Source organism: Macaca mulatta, chromosome 1, assembly GCF_049350105.2.
Source record: "Macaca mulatta isolate MMU2019108-1 chromosome 1, T2T-MMU8v2.0, whole genome shotgun sequence".
In the NCBI taxonomy this organism is placed as follows: Eukaryota; Metazoa; Chordata; class Mammalia; order Primates; family Cercopithecidae; genus Macaca; species Macaca mulatta.
Genome location: NC_133406.1, coordinates 238585820 through 238601292, shown reverse-complemented (window position 1 = coordinate 238601292; position 15473 = coordinate 238585820). Strand labels below are relative to the sequence as shown.

Sequence of the window (15473 nt, the reverse complement as noted above, 5' to 3'; positions counted from 1 at the left end):
GGAAAACCACCCTCGTTTTCTTAGCTTTTAGGTTTTAAAAGGAGCAGTGGGGCCAGGTGGACTTGAAGCTTTGTGGGTTTAAGACGTAAATTCATTGAGCTTGAAGACTTGTTCTTGGAAGTGAACAAAACACGCATAATTTATTCATGGATTTTTTTTTTTTTTTTTTTTTTTTTTTTTTTTTTTTTTTTTTTTTTTTTTGAGACGGAGTCTCGCTCTGTCCCCGGGCTGGAGTGCAGTGGCCGGATCTCAGCTCACTGCAAGCTCCGCCTCCCGGGTTTACGCCATTCTCCTGCCTCAGCCTCCCGAGTAGCTGGGACTACAGGCGCCCGCCACGTCGCCCGGCTAGCTTTTTTTGTATTTTTTAGTAGAGACGGGGTTTCACTGTGTTAGCCAGGATGGTCTCGATCTCCTGACCTAGTGATCCGCCCGTCTCGGCCTCCCAAAGTGCTGGGATTACAGGCTTGAGCCACCGCGCCCGGCCTATTCATGGATTTTAGCTGGCCTGTTTTTGTACAAAGGGAGCTTTTAAATTTAATTATTTTTAAGCATTAGAGGATGGTGTATCTGAGGCAGCTGGAGGCCCTGGTCTTCCCTGCGAGCAGGGAGGGCCCTCGGGACAGGGCTCGGGAGGAGGGGCCGGAGGACACTGAAGGCCTCAGATCACCGCACAGTGGGCCCTGCTGGGGGGCGACTCTGAATTCCAGTCCTAGCGGACACATTTCTTGTCTTCAGCATAGAGGGCTCCAGGCCTCGGCCCCCGTCTCAGTTGCCTCCACGATGTCAGCTTCCAGGTGTGGGGACCGGGTGCCACCCCACCCCCCAGTTACACCCACATGAGGCCGAGGTGCCCAGTAGCACGGAGATGCCACATGATGGGTGATTTTCAACAGGAACTCAAGAGAAAAGTTTGTTCCTGTGAGGACAGAGCCACAGCCTTAGCCACGAGATCCCTGGCGGGAGAGGAGGCAGGTGGCGAGGGCCACGCCAGCAGAGCTGCTGCCCTCAACAGTGCCTCCTCCTGGTGGACGCCAGGTGCGTGGTGTGGTCAGGTGTGACGCGTGGGCCCACTGGCCTTGCTGCTTCCTGGTCTTCCTGCATCCCGTCTGCCACCCCTCACCTCCTGGCCCCAGCCTTGCTCTTGCGGGGAGGCTGGTGTCCTCTGGCCGCCCCGGGGCAAGTCAGACCACCTGGGCGTGGAGCGGGGCACTTACCTTTTCTGCCTGACCCTCTTTCATGTGGGGACTCTGGGATGCTGTGGCTTGGCTCTGGCCCATCTGGCCTGGCCCAGCCCCCAGTGTCCACTTCTCTGGCTCTGGCCCATCTGGCCCGACCCAGCCCCCAGTGTCCACTTCTCTGGAAGGCAAAAGGCAGGGTGGGGTCTCTTTGATGTGGGGCTGGGGGCTGCTCGGCCAGTCTCCCTGGAAAAGGCCCTGGTGACAGTCACTGCTCGCTGCAGTGGCCGGTGTCCTCCTCAGAGGTGAGGGTGTCTGGGTGGCTGTTGGTGCAGGGCCCCAGGGACCTGTACCCTCTAAGCTGGGACTTCAGCCCCGCCTCTGCCCCCAGACGTGGTGGGCTGAGAAGAGGGAGGCCCTTGAAAGAGGGCTGAGGAACCCCAGGGCCTTACAGAGGACCTGCGGCGTGCGGTGCCTCCCCCGCGGCCTGCCCGCCTGCGCTTAGAGCTGCATCAGGCACAGCCTGCCTTGGCAGGCAGCAGGGGACGAGCCCAGAGAATGCCTGCATCGACGTGGAGGTCCACGGCCGTCAGCACTGCAGCCCTCGGCCAGGCACTAAGGGTTGAGTGTGGGGCCAGAGCAGAGGGAGCCTGGAGCCGGATTGGCAGCTCTGGGACCGGGGTGGAGGAAGTGCCGCCTGAGATGTGTATTTGCTCCCTACGGCACGTCCATAGCACCTGCCACCCCCCCTTTGGGTGACCCTCCCGTTTGTCGTGTCCAAGCGCAGCCACATCCCTTGGGAACCTGCTTGTCTCCGGGACCTTCTCTCTGATGCGCAACCTCAGAGCCTGCCCCAGTCCCGGGAGCACCCCCCGACCTCCCCCTGTCCTGGATGGGAGCTGGAAGGGACGTGGTTCCCGTCCTGCTGTGCCAAGCCTGGTGACCCGAGGGTACCCTCGGCCTCCCGGCCTCACCTCGTCTCTCCCCGTGGTGGTGCCTGGGGTGCTGTGTGGTGCTCGCTGGCAGGGCAGAGGCAGTGGCCCCGGCTCGTTGAACCTTGGGTGCTGCCTGTTCTGAGGCGTCCGCCGTGGCCCTTGCCGTGCGGCTTCTCTCCGGGCTCTTTTGGCCTCGGATTCATTTCTGGAGCCTCAGAGTCAGTTCTCTTAGAGCCTGGTTTTGGCCAGTCTCTTCTGCCTATAAAAAGCCCTGCCCCGGATTCCCTGCTCGATGCCAGCTCTCTCCCTGCCCCCACCGGCACGGCATGGGCACTGGCGCCTGAGTGACGCCTGAGGGTGACGCAGACACCAGCTGTCACCCCAGCCCCCCATGCGCTCCTCCGCCACACCCCTGGCCCCGTGGCAAGGTGGTGGTTTGGGCAGACGGGTTTGCTGGTCCCCCGGAAGTCCAAGCAACATCACCACTGGGTCCCAGGTCACCTCTGCCTGACCCTGGCTGTGCCATCTCCCGGGAGCACCTGTGCTCCTGGCACCCGGGGTGGAGGCTGGTTGTCTCCTTTCCAGACCCTTCTGGGTCTGCCGTGGCCTGGTTGGCTTCCCTAAGGTTCCCTCTGTAGGGGAGGGCCTGCCCTCCTGGCGGGGCCCTTGTGTACATCCTGAGCTCGCTGTGGTTTTGGAGGTGTCTGGGCGGTGGCGGGCAGAGCCCCATGCTGTCGTCTGCCTTTGAGGTGGGCACGGCACACGTGAGAGCTGAGCATTGGTGGAGGAGGCCACGACCAGTGCACAGTGGTTGGGTTGCTGGTGCCCACTGAGGGCCCGGGGAGTGAGGGACCCCCTGAAGAGGTAGATGGGAGCCGGACCCTCCTCCCATAGATGCCTTTTCAAGTAACTGTCGGTTTTCAGAGAAGAGGGGGAGGATTCACGCTTCGCATCAGATGCATGCGTCCTGCATGGGTGGTGCTGGCCGGCTGTGCCCAAAGTCGTGCCCTGCCCCTGTCTCCGCAGCTTGGCGTGGACTCACGTCTATGTGCTTGTCCAGCCTCCCCTCGCCACTGCTTCCCTCCTCTCCCCTTCTTTCCTTTCCCCTCTCCTCCCTTCCCTTCCTTTCCCCTCCCCTCTCCTCCCTTTCCCCTCCCCTGCCCTGCCCTGCCCTGTTTGTCTCTGCTGTGCCCGGGACCAGGGCAGGACTGGGCCCTCACTCTGCTAAGTAAATGAGTGTGGGGGCCGGGCCTGTCTGGGGTCAGGGCAGCCAGGCAGGGTCTCCTGCAGGAGCAGGCATAGTCCCAGGGAGCAGGCAGCTGCCTAGGAAGGCAGTCAAGCAGATGGGCACCCCGGCTGTCCCAAGACTGGCACGGGACTGGTCCTCCCTGCGTCTGGCCTCTGGGTGGGTGGCAGTGGCTTCCTTGTGGCTTCATCCCTCCAGCCGGGCAGGTGGGCTTATGCAGTGTGTGCCTGGGAGGCGCACGGCAGTGTGATTGGTCCCTGAGTGTCACAGCAGTGTTGGAGGCCAGTTTGGCGTCTGGAGTAGCTGCCATCGAGAGAGGCCCAGCCGCCAGGCAGCTGGGAGCGTGGGCATCCCACTGGAAGCACGGGTGAGGTGCCTCCCTTCTCTGGACCAGTTTCCCCAGATGGTAACGTGGACGCCAGGAACGCAGTTGTGTGGACTTTGTGAGGATCTAACACAGCAGTGTGTAAAAACCCTCAGCACCACGCGTGTCCTCGGGCGCTCAGAGGTGGTTGTGAGCGGCGCAGATGCCGTTGGCCTAGTTCTGAGGGGGTGACCTAGGGGTCTCCTGGGGAGCAGCTCCATGGTGTGGCATGGACGGTGGCAGCTCCTGTGGTCATCACTGCCACGGTCAGAAACGGCCCTGGGCTGTGCAGCAAGGCAGTGAACGCGGAGCCGAGCAGCTCCCGAATCAGGGTCTGTGTTGCTCGTTCAACTCGTGAACTTCCCCAGATTCCTGAGTTTTCCTCTAGCCGAGGCCGGGGCCAGTCAAGGGAAGGGTCAGCCAGCTCATCCAGACCTTGCCCAGCGATGAATCTCCAGCCTGGGTTGCCCTGAGGCACGCTGGGGAGGCCTCAGGACGAGGCCCCTTGAGGCTGAACCTGAAATCTAGGAAACTCGAGGTGGGTCCTAACAGGGCTTGTCACTGAGTGTGGGCCTGGACACGGCCCTGCAGCATCTCACCCACGGCACCAGTCCCTGTTGAGCGAGGTCCACGCAGCCCTTTGTTCTGGACGGAGCTGACGCTCAAGCCGGACTCCGACTCCGTGCTTCAGAGGCTTCGTCGCCTCTACGGGAAGAGAGGCCTGGAGATGCCAGCTTGTCTTGGGCCACAGCTGGCCCTTGGCATGGCCAGGGAGCAGCAAGCGGTTCGTCAGGACAAGGGCCGACCGCACCAGTGTCCGTGCTCAGAGGTTCTGGGCTCTGCCCTCTTGGTGTCGTCCAGTGCAGGCCACGTGGCCACCCAGGAAGGCCTGGGTCATCGTCATATTCTGAGTGTGACCAAGAGTTCAGGGACCACAGTACCTTTCTGGGCCCCTCTCAGGGTCTTTGGAAAAGCCCAGAATGAGCTGGGCTGGTGGAGAATTCAGGAGGTGCGGCCAATTCCCCCCTGTGCTCTCAGAAGCAGGGGTCACTGGCGAGAGGGCTGGGTGACCAGGCAAGCAGCCTGAAGGCATTCCTTACCTACCCTCGGACCTGGTGAGCCAGTGACCGGCATAGGCTTTCAAACCACCTCTCCAAACGTAGGAGATGCTTCACTTGGAGACATATTTTTTAATTTAAAAAAAATCTGGGAAAATGTGATCCTGAGGTGAGCCCTGGGCCCAATACTGCCTGGGACAGAGCAGCCGTGGAGCCCGGTGTGTGTGCGCCCCCAGCCCATGCACCCCGGAAGGCAAGCCTCGCACCCTGCTCCTGGCAGGGCCCGTGCCAGGTGGGCCCAGGCTCCAGGGGACAGTGGCCCAGGACTTGAGATGTTAGAAGTAAATTTTTGGTGCCACAAAAGAAATAGCCCTCGAACATAAATTTAATTTTCTCAGCAAGGCAATTTTCCTTCTGTAGAAGGGTGCCTCTCACAGATGGAGCAGCATCTGAATGAGGGAGGTGGGAGTCTCATCCTAACGCAGCCTGTCCGTACTGCCGTGTGGTTCCCCTGTTGGCTGAGGTTGGATCGCACAGTCTAAGCTAATTCCGATTGGCTGTTTTAAAGAGAGCAGGAGTACGAGCCGGAGTGGTGGGGTGAATAGTTCAGCGGGAAGGATGGTTGCAGAACAGGTGACTCAGGATGACTAAGAACAGAGCAGGTGACAAGGATGACTAAGGTCAGAGCAGGTGATAGAGGCTAGGAGGGGGTTGTTTACGGAAACTAGGGGCAAGGAGACATAAAGAACAAGGAAGTTAAACTTTAGAATGAAGAAGACGTAAAGAACAAGGAAGTTAAACTTTAGAATGAAGAACAAAGAACGGGGATCTAAACATACAGATACATTGCTTCTTTGGAGAGGAGCTCAGAACTCATTATACTTAACAACTGACAGGCTAAAACCTTTGAAGAGGAATGTATTATATCCTACAGGAGAGGCGCCACTGGCCTGTGCCTTCTGCGGGGACAAGGAGCGGCTGTGGCCGGGAGGCATTTGGCAGCTGTGCTTCAGCCCCGGCCCCAGCTCCAGCTCTCTGAGTTGCTGGTGTCTCTAAGGCCCATCCTGAAGTGGCCTGGAGACTGCTGAGTTACTTGTGGAATCTGCACCGTGAAAGTGAAACCTGGACTGTGATATGAGGCTGGTGAGAGGGTGCCCTGCCATCACCCCCGGCCTTGTAGAAAACTCATTCCAATGGCCCCCTGGTTCTCACTCAGGGACCAAATAGTGATTTTTGTTTGTTTGTTGTTGTTTTTGTTTTGTTTTGTTGTTGTGTGTGACATGGAGTCTCACTCTGTCGCCCAGGCTGGAGTGCAGTGGCACGGTCTCGGCTCACTGCAAGCTCCACCTCCCGGGTTCACGCCATTCTCTTGCCTCAGGCTCCTGAGTAGCTGGGACTACAGGTGCCCACCAGCATGCCCAGCTAATTTTTTGTATTTTTAGTGGAGATGGGGTTTCACCGTGTTAGCCAGGATGGTCTCGATCTCCTGACCACGTGATTCGCCCACCTCGGTCTCCCAAAGTGCTGGGATGACAGGCGCGAGTCACTGCGCCAGGCCCAATAGTGATGTTTTTACTGCTCTGGGCCTAATCGCATGCACCGTTGTCTGTGTTGTGACTTCCGTCGTCGTCTGTGTTGTGACTTCCATGGGAGGTTCTGTTGGAGAAAGAGCCACACAGCTGTGTGGGACCTGGCACTCCTTTATCACCATCATCCGGGGCCACGGACACCGCCTCTCACAAGTCGCTGGGATATGAAATTAGGGAATAAATGGGAATTTTCAGTGCTATGCAGCTAGCACTAAGATCCTCCTCAGTGTGACGTCTGAGATCTTTTCCTGGCTGGAGCCCTGTCATTCATTCATTCATTCATCCCATGCCAGGCTGGGCAGCTGCCAGAGGCACAATCCGGAACCGCCCCTTGCTAATGGGCGGATCGGTGAAGGCAAAGCAGGCTCACTGTGCAGACTGATGATTGACAGTTCCAGGGTGTGATTGACACAAGCGGCTGCCAGGAAGGAGCCTCTTCAGAAGCAGTGGGCGGGATGGGGCGGGGCAGGGAAGGCCGTGGGGAGGAGTGACTTCGAGAGGAGGCTCACAGGACTGTGCCCGGAAGGAGGGGGCAGCAAGGACCCTGCGGGCAGCGGGGGGCACAGCACAGGCCGTGGCTGTAGGCGAGGGTGGTGCCCAGGCGCTGATGGAGGGGAGCTTGCTGGATGGGGCAGCGTGGGGTGAGGGTCAGGAGGGCCCCTGGCCATGTTGGTTGCATGTTTCATGACTAAGGAGTTGGTGAAGCCTGCGTGTGACCTATTTCCTGTTCGAATTAAACACGTCATTAGTCTGTGTCATCCAAACCAGATCACTCGCAAGGAATGGAAAAACCTCGAAATACGTTTTTAAACTGATGAAAGTGAGATACCGAGGCCTCTGGGGAAAAGACCAGACTCCGGGGTCTGCAGCCTCAGAGCGGCGAGCTGCGTCTGTTAGGGGTGACCTGAGGTCCCTGCTGTGAACCAGTTTATTGAAACCAGAAGTCATTTCTCGTCTTCTCTAAGAGCCTGCAGGCCCTGTCCGATGTCAGCCATTCCCCATGTCTTGCTGACACTGTCATTAGGATTCCTGTGAGGGCCAGTGGGGAGTCAGCTCAGTCTTGGCCCTGCTTCTGACCCCCCCACTGCCCCCAAATGCATACTGCTGGCCTTTCCTGGGTTTAATTTTATTTTGCAGTGGTAGAGGTTGTTTTGCTAAAATTATTTCAAAATCTGCCTCGTGGAAAAACGCCCACATCAGGGTGCCCATCTGTGGCAACCGAGAATTCCTCAGAGGCAGCGTCTTCACCGCCCGGCTCAGCGGACGGCACAAGCTGCCAGCCAGACCTCGGTCTGCCCCTGCCCGAGGCCCCAGCTGCCCCTTCCTCCCGGCACCTCTCTGATCTCCGGAGTCCAGGTTTGGTTCCCAAGGTCCTGCCTTTGTATCTAAATGCTGTGTCCTCTTCCCGGACGATCTCCTCCAGACACTGGCTCTCGGGCCAGCTCCCCATGGGCGATGATGTCTCAGATACAGGAACTTATGGGTAATTTGCAAGTTTGCACAGAAAGTGGAGGCCGTTTGTTCCTCCTGGGGTGCGTGAGCGGGGCCTCGGGGAGCAGGTGCGGGACGGGACACAGGAGGAACAGGCACGGCTGGTGGCGTGCAGCAAACAGCAGTGGCCACACCAGGTGGTGGCTCCCGTGGGGCTGTCAAGGCCGGCCCAGCCCTGAGCAGGTGGGGTCTGCAGAGGCCTCCTGGGTTGGAGGAGACTTATTCAGGGGGAGTTTTGGTCTTGCTAGAAATTCCAGGAGACGAAAGATGACATTTTAATTCTATCATTGAGTTGTGATCTTTTCAACACAACCCCCTGTATGAGGGGTGTGAGGGAGGCTGTTCCTGCGTGATACGGTGCCCGCTCCTCCAGGCTGGGGCTCCTGGCCAGTTCATCTTTCATTCTGTGTCTGACTTTCTCTATCGTTTCTAAAATGACTAAGATAATTTATTTTGTAAAAAAAAAAAAAAAAAAAAGGCGTTAGGATGATTCTGCTTTGTAGAGGGATCCCGAGGAAGCGTCTCCTCTGGGACTGGCCGTGTCCCCTATCTTGTTTTCCCTCTGAGCGACCTGGGAGTTCCCAGATCTTGATTTTAGTTCTGACAACTGGAGAGTTTACCCCCATACCTTTTTAAAACCTTTTTAAAGGTTTAATTTCAAGGAGATACAATTTCTTTTGTGTGTTTGGTTACTAAAGCTGTCTTGCATCTCAAATGTGATTTTAGAAATCTAACAAAATGCACTGGCCACATCCTCTAAGTAGGAGAAGGCCAACAGGCATCTCCCCTCCTCACCCCTTCCCTGGTGGTCTCACTGATGTCCCGCCGCCCCCAGCCCTCCTTCCTTTCTTTCCTTTGACGTTGTCATCAGACTCCAGGGACAACCCCTGGTGCAAGACATCCTGTTGTTGATTAACTTGTTCTCTCGTTTGTTTCCCTGTTTGTTCCATTTCATTCATTCATTCATTCATTCATTCAAGCTCAGCTTTGGAGACCATCAGCCAGTCTGCGTTTGGCCTGTGTCTGCCACTGGCTGTAGGGCCCGGGGCAAAGGTCTTCAAGTGCCTTGGGCTTCAGTTCCCCTTCCTGGAGAACGAGGGTTGGGGAGGGCCTCCCCTGGGGGCTCGTGAGGATGAAATAAGCCGGTACATCCTGGGTCTGGACCGCTTCTGATACTCAGCAGGTACTTAATAGCAGGTACTGAGTGGACACACAGTGGCCCCACAGCAAAGGTGTGTGGTAGAGGCGTAGTGGATGCGTAATCGAGACGCATGGTAGACACGCAAGGACACGTGGCAGAGATACGTGGTGGGTGTATAGTGGATACAGCAGGCATCGTAGATTTGTAACAGATACATAGCAGATGTGTAATGGGAACCAGACATGCTAATGACACGTCAGGACTGTCACCCAGAGGACTGTGTCTTCTTGGGGTCTTGGGGCCCTTTTCATGAGGAAGGATTGCAGGTGGGGCTTTGGAAAAATTGTCCAATTTCCATCCCCTGTCTCCTTTCCCCAGGCACCGCTCCCACTCAGTGGCAGGTGGAGAAGGTGACGTCTATACTGGGGGCCAGGATCAGGAGCAGCCACATGCCAGAGCGGGTGGGCAGCCCCGGTGCCTGCCTGGCCCTGCCCCGACCTCCACACCGGTTCAGCCCTGTGTCCTGCCCAGGATGGGTGGGTGGGTAATTTAATTTATTCATACGTTCATTCATTTCCAGGGTCTCATGTGGGCTTTTTGAGGCCTGGTACACATTTTTTATTGTGTTTTTGTTTGTTTTACTTTGTTAAGAGTAATGATAGATTTCTAGAAACTTTGTGTATTTTTTCTCCACTTCATTTCAACTTTGTAGAAAAAAGATCTAAAAATGCCAGTCTGCCCCGCCCCCCAACTCTCCTGCGTCACGGGTTGGTTCAGAACCAGGAGACACAGGGTCCAAACCTCGGGGCTGGAGGGGCTTCACCCTTTGGACTCTTACTGTTTTTGTATTCTGGCCCCTCCCCCTGGGGAAGGGGCCATGCCTCTCTCTCCCTCTGTCTCTCTCTCAAGAGACAGGGTCTTGCTCTGTCGCCCAGGCTGGAGTACAGTGGTACAGTCACGGCTCACTGCCGCTGGGCTCAAGCAAGCCTCCCACCTCAGCCTCCCAACTAGCTGGGAGTTCAGGCGCGCACCACCACACTTGGCTAATATTTTGCTTTTAGTAGAGATGGGGGTCTTGCTTTGTTACCCAGGCTGGCCTCGAATGCCCCAACTGATTCTCTGCTTTGGCCTCCCAAAGTGCTGGGATTACAAGTGTGAGCCACCGCACCTGGCTAGACTGTGGGTTTTTTGGGGGCAAGAATTCATACCTCTGTTTTCATAGTGGGTCTTACTAATGGTTAGTGGACAAACAGCAGCTGATGTTCTCACCCAGCCTTGTTCTAAGAGGACTCCAGAAAGCAAGTTGTAGCCCCAGTGACTGGGGAAGGCTTCCTGGGGAGAGCGGCCTTCACAGCTGCCGCTGTAGTAAGGGTTTATTTATCATGACTGATTTATTTATCCGTTCAAGACACAGTTACACAGAGTGTGGGGTGCAGTGGCTGGTGCTGAGCAGCTGGGTGGTTCAACAGCCAGCACATCCGGTGGCGTGTGTGCCTCGGGAAGGCCTGGGAGGGGGACGCAGGGCTCCGCAGGGAGAGCTGCCCACCCCCCAGCCCGAAGAAGCCCCCCCCAGCCCAAAGAAGCCCCCCCCAGCCTGAAGAAGACCCCCAAGCTCCATCAGTCACACGGTCATGCACTTTTCCTCATCAGCACAAACCCCGCTTCCTTGAAGAGAAGCATGAGGCTGGGCACGTGTCTGTGGGCCCAGCTACAAGGTAGGGTCGCTTGAGCCCAGGAGGTCGAGGCTGTAGTGCTGTGATTGCAGCACTGCACTCCAGCCTGGGCCACAGAGAGAGAGAGAGAGAGAGAGAGAGAGAGAGAGAGAGAGAGAGAAACTGTCTAGAAGGGAAAACAGGGACAGCAAAGTAGATGGAAGGAAGGGCCTCTGGGGCGGTGGGGTGAGTGCCGGCTGCTCCCTTCTGCACACGCTCCTGTGGTCTCTGGGGACACACTGCACCTGAGGCAGCAGTGGGAGGAGAGGGGTGAAGGGCAACGCGCCCCCATTTAAACACCTCCTGGCCTGGACACCAGCTGTTCACTTGTAATCACCGGTCACCCTGAAGAGACGGGATGGACCCCTGCCTAAAATTTGGCTCAGGTGTCCACACAGATGACAGCACCGCACACAGACGGCAGGGAGCTTCTTGCCACATAACGAGGCTCTCTGGGGAGGGCAGGGGAGGGGGGTCTTCCAGGCTGGTCCAGAAAGGTCTTGAGCACGCCGGTACGGAGACTGCCTCGGTTTCCATGGTGGTTTGGGGGCAAGGCAGGGTGAGCAGGGGCTGGGGCTTACAGGGTTTGAACTTTCCCCAGGGCCAAAGGAGAGAGCCCAGGCCCCCATCACCTCATTGGAATGTGGGTGGGAGGGGAGCGGGTCGCCTCAAACACCGCCAGCAGTCGAACATCAAAAATCGGGTCCAACTCTTGATTGCGATTTCTTTGGCCGAAGCCTGGACTCCCAGCCCCGTGGGCTGAGGGGAGGTTACAGCCAGTGGTTGGATAGACGCCAGTGCTTGCCCCAGAGCTGCAGGGGAAGAAGGTGGCCTGAACCTCAGGGCCTCTGTGTCCAGTTCAGGGGCCGGGACGGCAGCATCGGTCTGCGAGGGGTATGTGCTCTAGAGGAGTGAGGGGACAGACAGATGAGCCCTGGAGGCATCCAGTGGCGTGAATGGTGGGAAGGGCCGTAAGAGGGGAGGCTGGGAGGGGACAGTCCCAGGTGGCAGGGAATGGCCGTGATGGGGCCCTGGGGTGGAGCCCAGGCAGGGAGCATCCAGGGGAAGCTGGTGTGGGTGGGGACTGGGAGGAGAGAGGGAGGCCGGGCCTGCCCTGGTAACTGGTGGTCAGAACATCGCTCGGTGCCGAGCAGGCAGGACGCAGCAGGCTGGCCTGTGGGGCCCACTGCTGACCCCGGGGCCGAGCACGAAAGGGAGAGCTGGAGGGCGCTTCCTCGAGGCGTGTTGTGGTGTGAGCGGGGACTGGTGAGTGTGCGCTGTCTTCGGAGAGAGAAGAGCAGTTTTCAGGGTGAGTAGCCTTTATTCTTCGCACCTCATTACACAGCACCCAGGCCTTTTATTCGGGAGGACGCGGCCGGCCTCACCCCGACAGCCACCCTGGCTCGTTGACCTTGACCTGTGACAGCTCCCCTGTGAGTTCAGACTTCTCAGGGACGCTCCCATAGCCAACATTGTTGAGAAGAGTAACCCCTTATCACAGCACACGTCTGTCGTGCCATGGAGCAATTTCCCGTCCCCTTGGCTTTGAAGGCACAAGACTCTGCGTCACAGCCATGCTGTTCCCTCCAAACCGGCTCGTCAGGAGGCGGCTCTGGCGCCCTGTGCAGGCCAGCAGGTGACCCCAGCGGCTGGTTTGTCCCCGCCCGAGGGTGAGGGCCTGCGGGGTGTTTGTAGACACAACCCTTGAAAGGCCCTGAGAATGGGGCTTGGTCATGAGGGTGCCTGGGGCCCATCCGGCAGTAGCAGTAAGTGCATTAGGCATTTGGCCAAGGGTCACGTTAGGCCTCATTTATTTATTTATTTTTTGAGACAGTCTCACTCTGTCATCCGGGCTGGAGTGTGGTGGCGCGATCTCAGCTCACTGCAACCTTCGCCTCCTGGGTTCAAGCGATTCTCTTGCCTTGGCCTCCCCAGTGGCTGGGATTGCAGGTGCCCGCCACCACACCCAGCTAATTTTTGTATTTTTAGTAGGGACGGGGTTTCACCACGTTGGCCAGGATGGTCTCAAACTCCTGACCTCAAGTGGTCCTACCACCTCAGCCTCCCAAAGTACTGGGATTACAGGCGCGAGCTGCCACTCCTGGCCAGGTGTTTTTTCAAATAAATGTCCAAGCAAAATGAATTTGGGGTGAAGTAGTCTCAGAGCCGCCAGGAGGAGCAGGGTTACTGCATACCACTGGGAACTGCTGTGGGCGATGACCAGGTGGTGCCGGGAAGGTCACGTTCAGACACATCGTTGTCATTGTTGGAGGAGAATTATTCTCCAGTCTCGGGTGGGAGGGGCTGCCCACCAGGCCTGGATGAGGCCCCACCCCCCACACACACATGCTGGGACCACGAGAAGCACCCACTGAGGATAAGGGGGCTCCTGCGTTTGTGCTGTGCGTGGATGGCGTCACCTCATTTGCATGTGGCCCTTCCACGTCTCCTGGGTGCCAGACGGGTCCTCAGGATTGTAGGGAGATGAGGGCCTCGTCCAGGACTTGGATGGGGCATCCCCCCAGCCCCCTGTGGCTGATAGAGTGGCCTGACATCTTGTGCACACAAAGCCCCCCTAGAGCCAGGGAAGGACAGGGCCGGACCCAGAGCCAGGGAAGGGAGGTGGATCTCCAGCCAAGGCATCCAGACATCAAAAGGCAGAAATGAGCTGCTTGGTATTTGAAAAGTTTTTATTCGGAAAAATGCCAAACCGACCGAAGTAGAGAGAATTACGTAGTGAAGCCTCGTGCACGCACTGCCTGGCTCCTGGCAACCCAGCCGATACCTGTGACTCTCAGCAAGCCCCTCTGGTGGGCGAGGACCTCTGTGCGTGTCACCAGGCCAGAGCAGAAGAAAGCGTTAGCACAGTCACTTGACTTCACCAGACGCAGCCAGGGTTGCCGTTTCTCCGGCTCGGCTGTCTCAATTTTTTAGGAGAGTTCTTGCTTTTGAGATCAAAGTTAAAAGAAGGCCTGTGCCTCGCAGGGCCGCTCTGCCTCCCCGATGTTTCCTCGGGCTTCTGTGTCTGTGACCGGGGCGTGGAGCACTGTGTGCGCAGGTCTCTGTCTCGTGATTTGTGTAATGGTGAGTGCTGCCTGCACCAACAGCTGGCTGCCTTCCGTGGCTCTGTGGGCTCCTGTGCAGAGGCTGCCCCTCTCCCTGGCCAAGCAACACTGAGACAGGATTGTGTCCTCCCTCTCCTGAGGCAGGTCCTGTTCCAGACCTGCATTTTCCCGCACGTCACATGTCCTGAGACCCCTCTGTGGATACGTCGTCCTCCTTCCATGGCCACACACACTCCCGTGCCGGGCGGGCTGGGCTGACTGATGGTGCATGTAGGGGCTCTGTCCCATCTTTTTTAACTACAGATGGAGCTGCAGTGGGAAGCCATGTGCAGATACCTCCTGTTTTACTTTTGTGCTGGGGCTTTTTTGGGATCAGTTCCTACAAGTCGGGGACTGGGTGAAGGGGTGATTACCCTCACACTGAACCCCCAGAGGAAACACAGGGAGGGAGGACAGGCCCTGTGAAGTGCAGGCCTTCTTTTAACACTGACCTTGGGTCCTTGGGACTGCCGAGATCCCCTCCACCCGGGCTTGCCTCTCTTCCGGCCCTTCGGCAGTGTCCAGGGAGTTACCCAACCCTGGCAGTGTTGAGGGAGCCCCCCAACCCCGGAAGTGTCCAGGGATTCCCCCCAGGGCAGTGTTGACGGAGCCCCCCAACCTTGGCAGTGTCGAGGGAGCCCCCCAACCCCGGCAGTGTCCAGGGATTCCACCCAGGGCAGTGTCGAGGGAGCCCCCCAACCCCGGCAGTGTCCGGGGAGCCCCCTGGCAGTGTCAAGGGAGCCTGCCACAGTGGGGTGCTGCCAGCCTTAGGCCTGGGCCAGTCGGGGTGGTTGGACGCCTGTTCTGGGGATAGAGAGATCAGGTAGCCCAGGGCCCGCACTCTCAATAGAGCTTCAGGGCAAAGGCAGGTAAATGCCTCATTTGAGTTCCTGTGTGATCCCTGGGTGGGGCCATGATCCTCCTGGGTGCTGGTCCGAGCGCATGGTGAGGCCCTCCTCGCCCGCAGACCCCCAGCCTCTTTTCCCCATGCCCACTCACCTATTCTCGCCTCCTCCAGGAAGCCCACCTGGCCCCCTCCAGGCTGATGGGCGTGGCCCCTTGTCCCTGCAGCCGTGCATTGACCTCCGTGGCTCCTGGAGGCCGGGCCACATGCTCATCCCCTCTGGGTGAGTGAGAGGCACAGCCTGGGTGCGTGGAGCCGTGGTGGCTCTGAGGTGCCACTGCTGTGTCCTCTCACGAGTGGGTGCCGTCCGGGTCCGTCCCGGGCTGGCTGTAAGGAGGAGGTTGGCCTCGCGTGGCTGTGTGCATGACAGCCGAGACATCCCCAGCCTGCTGCTTGCACAGCCGACGGCAGCCCCTCTCTCTCTCCCCAGCCGTGTCCCCAGGACTCTGGAGTAGTTGGCCTGGTGACCATGGGAGAAGCAGGCCCCGAGTCCCCAGGGCTGTGAGCGAGGCTGTCTGATTTGCCCCCTGGTCACCACCCCTGCCTGTCCGTCTTTCCTGGGCAGAGGGAGGTAGATGAACTTCCTGCGGCCGCTGTAACAGTGGCTGCCACTGGGGGGCTTAAAGCAACACGCATTTGTTAACTCAGCCGTCTGGAGGGTGCAGATTCAGATGAATCTCACTGGGCTAAAGTCAAGGCACAGCAGCGCGGGTTCTTTCTGGAGGCTCCAGGGGAGACCCCGTTTCCCGCCTTC

The 15473-nt window shown here is 58.2% G+C and overlaps 1 protein-coding gene and 1 long non-coding RNA gene across 21 annotated transcripts in view; one reads left to right on the top strand and one right to left on the bottom strand.

The window, feature by feature from the left end:
• PRKCZ (protein kinase C zeta) overlaps positions 1 to 15473 on the top strand; it is a 147615-nt gene that overhangs the window by 44345 nt on the left and 87797 nt on the right. Inside the window, exon 2 of one of the 20 annotated variants that reach the window (XM_077979734.1) lies at positions 5713 to 5921. The exons of 18 other annotated variants lie outside the window; for them this stretch is intronic. The gene's annotated coding sequence lies outside the window, so the exon portion shown is untranslated. Of the gene's footprint in view, positions 1 to 5712; positions 5922 to 11811; positions 12021 to 15473 lie in introns of those variants that run through there. One more of the 20 variants, XM_077979667.1, reaches the window with a different exon arrangement.
• On the bottom strand, positions 542 to 2289 carry LOC144337172 (uncharacterized). Its single transcript, XR_013409897.1, has 2 exons — positions 2150 to 2289; positions 542 to 1356 (listed from the first exon to the last, which is right to left on the bottom strand). It is a non-coding gene; the product is annotated as an uncharacterized LOC144337172 (long non-coding RNA).